At 39.9% G+C, this 6,549-nt stretch overlaps 1 long non-coding RNA gene across 2 annotated transcripts; it reads right to left on the bottom strand.

The window, feature by feature from the left end:
• Positions 1-3,134: 3,134 nt before the first annotated feature.
• LOC120036018 lies at positions 3,135-6,296 on the bottom strand. Of its 2 annotated transcripts, none has more exons than XR_005474394.1 (3): positions 6,261-6,296; positions 3,392-3,508; positions 3,135-3,181 (listed from the first exon to the last, which is right to left on the bottom strand). It is a non-coding gene; the product is annotated as an uncharacterized LOC120036018 (long non-coding RNA). The 2 variants fall into 2 exon arrangements; XR_005474395.1 differs by lacking the exon at positions 6,261-6,296 and adding an exon at positions 5,903-5,942.
• Positions 6,297-6,549: the final 253 nt, after the last annotated feature.

Below are 6,549 nucleotides of genomic sequence, written 5' to 3'. Positions count from 1 at the left end.
CTCGTACCTCTGTCACCTGGTCAACACACACTGAAGGGATCTTACTGGCTGCTGCAGGTCGGGTAGTTATCCAGAGGAGAGCAGAGGGAAGCAGATTTCCCTTGATGAGATTTGTCAGCAGAACATCCACTGAGGTTGACTCTGTGACGTCCCAACAGATCTTGTTCTTCTGGAAGTCTAGGGGCAGTCGGCACTCATCCAGACCATCAAAGATGAACAGAACTTTGTACTTGTCGTAGTTGGAGATTCTTGATTCTTTGGTTTCCATTGAGAAGTGATTGAGAAGTTCAATGAAAGTGTGTTTGTCCTCTTTCATCAAATTCAGCTCCCGGAAAGGGAATGAAAATACAAACTGGACATCCTGATTTGCTTTTCCTTCAGCCCAGTCCAGAATGAACTTCTGCACAGAGACTGTTTTTCCAATGCCAGCGACTCCCTTTGTCAGCACAGTTCTGATAGGTTTGTCTTGTCCAGTTAAGGGTGTGAAGATGTCGTTACATTTGACTGCAGTCTCTGGTCTTGCTTGTTTCCTGGTTGTTGTCTCAATCTGTCTCAGCTCATGTTCATTATTGACCTCTCCTGTTCCACCCTCTGTGATGTAGAGCTCTGTGTAGATCTTATTGAGAAGTGTTGCGTTTCCTTGTTTAGCGATCCCCTCAAATACACATTGAAACTTCTTCTTTAGATTAGATTTGAGTTCACGTTGGCAAATCACAGCAAGCTCATCTGAATGAAGAAATAACACAGAGGATTTTAATATTACGTCTGTTTTAAGGCCTACAGTATTGAAGGACTGTTATAAAGTTTTAGATTATAATCATTTATTCTATTAACCTCTTTGGGCTGCAGGGGCAGTATTGAGTAGCCTGGATAAAAGGTGCCCATTTCAAACGGCCTCGTACTCAATTCTTGCTCGTACAATATGCATATTATTATTACTATTGGATAGAAAACACTCTCTAGTTTCTAAAACCGTTTGAATTATATCTGTGAGTAAAACAGAACTCATTTTGCAGCAAACTTCCTGACAGGAAGTGGAAAATCTGAAATCGATGCTCTGTTCTAGGGCCTGCCTATAAATGTCCTTGATATTTATTAGTATACATGCACTTCATACGCCTTCCACTAGATGTCAACAGGCAGTGAGAGAAGAAATGGAGTGTATAACATCATCTGAGGTCGAATAAAAGCTCTTGGCATGACCCCAATTTCCTGTTTTCTGGAACGCGCGAGAAGTGACCTGGTATTACCTTCTGTAAAGCTGTCGTTATAGACGACTAATATCTCCGGCTTTGATTTTATTTGATAAATGTGACAATATCATCGTAAAGTATGTTTTTTCAATATAGTTTTATTAGATTATTGAAATTTTTTCGGGACGTTAGGCGTGTTGCTTTGTCTGCATATGTTCAGGAAGGAGAGCTTTGCGCCACTTGGCTAGCTTTCCGTGCTAATTGACTGGAGAAGAGGACATTCTAAATCCAAACAACGATTGTTCTTGACAAAGGACCCCTTGTACAACATTCTGATGGAAAATCATCAAAAGTAGGACCCATTTTATGATGCTATTTCATATATCTGTCGAACATGTTGTACTAGTAGTTTGCGCCCAGATTTTGGGCACTCTCTCGCTATAACTAAGCCTTATGTCGTAATGAAGTTATTTTTAGAATTCTAACACGGCGATTGCATTAAGAACTAGTGTATCTATCATTTCCTATACAACATGTATTTTTTAGTCATGTTTATGAATAGTTATTTGGTCAGAATATGTGAGTGTCAGAAAAATATCCGGACGTTGTGGGAAAAAGATGCTACGTTAGCACAATGTATAACCACTGATTTCAGCTCTAAATATGCACATTTTCGAACAAAACATAAGTGTATGTATAACCTGATGTTATAGGACTGTCATCTGATGAAGCTTATCAAGGTTAGTCAAAAATTATATATCTTTTGCTGGTTTGTTACGATCGCTAACTTTTGCTGCTGGTAAATGGCTTGTGTTACTGGCTATTGTGGTAAGCTAATATAATGCTATATTGTGTTTGCTGTAAAACACTTAAGAAATCGGAAATATTGGCTGGAATCACAAGATGCCTGTCTTTCATTTGCTGTACACCATGTATTTTTCAGAAATGTTTTATGATGAGTATTTAGGTATTTGACGTTGGTGTCTGTAATTACTCTGGCTGCTTCGGTGCCATTTCTGACGGTAGCTGCAATGTAAAACTGATTTATAGCTCAAATATGCAAATTTTTCGAACAAAACATAGATTTATTGAATAACATGTCATAAGACTGTCATCTGATGAAGTTGTTTCTTGGTTAGTTTGGTTGGTTCTTGGTTAGTTATTTTGGTTTTGTGCATGCTACCTGTGCTGTGAAAAATGTCTGTCCTTTTTTGTATTTGGTGGTGAGCCGACGTCGGGCTTGCAGCCAGAAGAAGTTTCTTCTCTTAACTGACTGTATAAATGTGTAAATGTTTTCATAATGCATTACAGACTGGTGTGACTGATTCTATTATTATTGGTATTATTGATGGTATTATTAATGTTGTCTCTCTCTCTCTCTAAATTAGTCACCACAACACATCCCTGCTGCTACTTGATGAGGTCACTAGGTGTTGTGTTAAGGCTGCTACAATATCATTGAGTTACACAGCTACTTTAGCTGTACTTTAGCTACAGCTTTTAAATGTTATAAAACAGCATTCAACATGAGGCAGACAGATCTTACATTTCTCCAGTGTGTCAGCAAGCTCCTTCTGGTTCATTTTCCTCAGGACGTGCAGTGTGATCTTCAGAGCCCCCTCTCTGGCACTGCTCTCCTGCTTCTCATCTTCAGCATCCACCACTTTCTTATCCTGCTTCTGACTCTCAAAGCCTTCTGGGAGTTCTGGACTAAGAATCCTCTTGAACATCTTCAGCTCGTTCCTCACAAATGTCATAATTTTCTCTTCAAGCATCTGGAATAAATTAAGTAAATGAGTTAAGCAAGAGAATAAATGTTTCTCATTAACACATTAATGAATGATTGACAGATCAACTTTACTTGAGGTTAACAAAAACAAATATACATAACAGGACCACATACACTGAATATGGAGGCCAGGTCTGTTTGATGACTCTGGGAAGACTGACCACTGAGAATCTCTGACTCTGATCTCTCCTGTTGGTTTCTGTGGACAAAACATGAGATTACATCTCCTCATCCAGGGAGTACACACACACACACACACACACACAATATTGTTTTAGGACTATGGAAATGGACATAAGGATTAGCCTATGGATTATGAAAGCAACAAAAATAAATGGGGAAATGGGAGAGAAATGACTAGAGACAGTGTTGTTTAACTCACTGACCATGACCCATGAGTTCTTCTTACCTTTGTTCAGTAGAAAAGTCTTCCTCTCTAAACTTTAGAGGATGTCTCATAGACCAGTCACTCTTCATGGACACACAGCTGGGTACAGGGGAGGCTGGTCTCTCCTGCTTGATTGGACTTCAACACAACAGAGACAAACATTACATCTCTCATCTACTCTGAGCTCAGATGGGGAAACATAAGAACAGTTTCATTCCTAAAAGCTATATATCCATTTTCAGAAATGTTCGTAAATTAGCTTTTATTGTTTAAAGAAGTTATGTTTATGTTAAGTTATGTTTTTTGCTAAATGAGGAGATGGCACGTGGGTACCTGCTTCTATAAGCCAATGAGGAGATGGCACGTGGGTACCTGCTTCTATAAGCCAATGAGGAGATGGCACGTGGGTACCTGCTTCTATAAACCAATGAGGAGATGGCACGTGGGTACCTGCTTCTATAAACCAATGAGGAGATGCAGCGCGAACTGCGTCACAAATAGAACTGACTTCTAGACGCTCGTTGGCGCGCGCAGTGTGTCATTTTTAATAACGAAATTAATTTAGCGACGCGAGCGTTGTAGTCAGGCCCGCTAAAAGGCTGGTGTCGTTACTCTGCCTTCTCCGGTGGCATGTTGAGGTACATTTACTAACCGGGAGGGTTGAATTATGTAATTTATTGGTGGGCTGGAAGACGCACTCTTGTCTTTTCTATTCCGAGGTTGTTTACTCGCAATATCAGATATTAAGATGTTTTTTTATAATGAATGTATACTAAGGTTGAGGCTCTGACTAGTGATTATTTACCCGGTGTTCAATACCTGCTATTGAGGTGCCCTGAAAATAATATTCAAAAGATTGGTCCTTGGACGCAGAGAGGTTAAACACTAAAGTTACCGTCCATCTAGTGAAGAGAGGAGAACCGGACAGAGGTAGCCAGCATCCGTCAACGAGAGAATTATATATTGTTAGCTAAGTTAACTAGGATGCTGCTGGTATAGTAGCTAGTTAGTTTACCTAGCTGTACCGACTAGCTTGGCTAGCTAGCTGGTCGTTCTGTACCTCGTCTCGATGAAAATGACGAATCCGGTGAACCACAAAATGAAACAAGGACAGAGAGTGAAAAGGATCTGGCTACACTCATACTGTCCCTGACCGTAAAGAAAAAAGCTAATTGAACACTGAACTTCGGTGTCTCAACACTGTAGTGAACTCCGTCGTTATTCCCCAAGATCACCTCAGCCAACTCTGCGCGTAACCGGACAATATGCTTGGCGCCACACCGAACGTGGACGCGGACAGTTCTGTACGGGGACGCGGACAGTTCCAGAACGCGGACATGAGCAGTGCAACACAATCAACTAAACCCAGTCTTTACAGTGGGTTACATTAGTAATATTCATTTTATTATTATGTTAAACAAACATTCTAAGTTTTTTTTATAACAACATGTTGAGATCTGGGTCCATATCGCCAAAGTGTCTCAGAGTAGAAAATTGGTCGTATAAGTGCTGAGAATAAAGACATTTTACACTTATGGGTATAAATTAAAGCTATGCATGAAGTCTCTAGTCCCACCTAGTCGGCAGATATTTAGGACACCTCGTGAGCTGTCCTAAGTAGTTAAGAGTTAACAGCAGGTGTCTTGATAATACTATAGAATAATGCAGTGAGTCAGTGGTTCCTGAGCCACATGTAATTGCTTTGTAGTAGTTAAAATAATGTTTTATATTTCTATATGATCAATCCATTAATAATATAGACCTACATGCAACAGTATGTCTTGTGCTTTTGACAATGATTTATGTATAATAATTATGTATAACAAGCGATACCATGTATGTCTCAAGCATTTTGTCTTAATTTTGGCAGATTAACTCATGCTTATTTCTGAAGATTAACTCAGGTTTTCACCCAGCTGCTAAGGACCTGTGGCAGGAGTTGGACCTGTAGCTGAAAGGTGGCTGGTTCAAATCCTGGGCCGGACGTTGGAAAAAACAGGCGGAATTGTTCTGACCACTGGAGGGCTGCTGGGTTCACATCCTCAAAACATTAACCTTTTGTTGATCAGAACTCTAGAGGTTCTTCTTCACTGAACCCAAAAATATATATAACTTTTAGTGGTTCCATATATTAAGGAAGTGATAGAAGCCTTTTTGGTTCTATAAGGAACCTTCTTTTCTAAGAGTGTATAATAAACACGTTTTTCTTTTGATTATTTAATTATCTACATCATGTTATTTCAAGTTGTCCCTTTGGAGCACAACATCACGTTGTTAAAAAATAATCCTAAATTGGGCATGGCTATAAATGCAGGCAACATTATTGGGAAGGGACTTGATGCCAACTATGCCAAAGCTATTTAGAGTTATTAAACGGGTGTGAAGAGTGTGTTGATATAACGGTAATATTGTCAAAAGTCTTATTGTAACAACGATCAGAATTGGTTAAAAAAATATGCATTCCATAATATTAGTCAATAATTAAGAGTAGGCAAAGTGGTCGTGTCGTGAAAATTCTATCAAATGTCTTACATTGCAACGAGTACAGTCAGGGTGCCGTGGAACCCCTGCAGTACCTCCACAGACCCCGGATTGAGAACCCCTGCAGTACCTCCACAGACCCCGGATTGAGAACCCCTGCAGTACCTCCACAGACCCTGGATTGAGAACCCCTGCAGTACCTCCACAGACCCTGGATTGAGAACCCCTGCAGTACCTCCACAGACCCCGGATTGAGAACCCTGCAGTACCTCCACAGACCCCGGATTGAGAACCCCTGATTTAGCAGATGCTCTTATCCAGAGTGATTTACAGTAAGTGCATTCATCTTAAGATAGCTATTTATTTTGGAAATGAACGTAATAAATTCTTCATAAAATTATCTTCTTACCTCTTAGCTTTGGTGTCATGTTCCCCAGAGAGATGCATTTTAGAGGCAGGGCCCCCCTCCTCTCTCTTCCCAGAGAGACTCATTTTAGAGCACTGACCCCTAAACAGAGATCCAGCATGTTGGTTATGGTTACCACAGTGACAACTAATTATTGAATGTCAATTGTTCTCATTTATTCATTATCTCTTTGAGAAATAAAACATTTACTAACAGACATATCGGACAGTCAGGTGATTTAATGCAATCACATGAACATGTAGTTGTGACATTTAATCTCCATGGTAACTGT

Source organism: Salvelinus namaycush, unplaced genomic scaffold (genome assembly GCF_016432855.1).
Source record: "Salvelinus namaycush isolate Seneca unplaced genomic scaffold, SaNama_1.0 Scaffold1184, whole genome shotgun sequence".
Lineage (NCBI taxonomy): Eukaryota > Metazoa > Chordata > Actinopteri > Salmoniformes > Salmonidae > Salvelinus > Salvelinus namaycush.
This window is presented reverse-complemented; position numbering and strand designations above follow the sequence as displayed.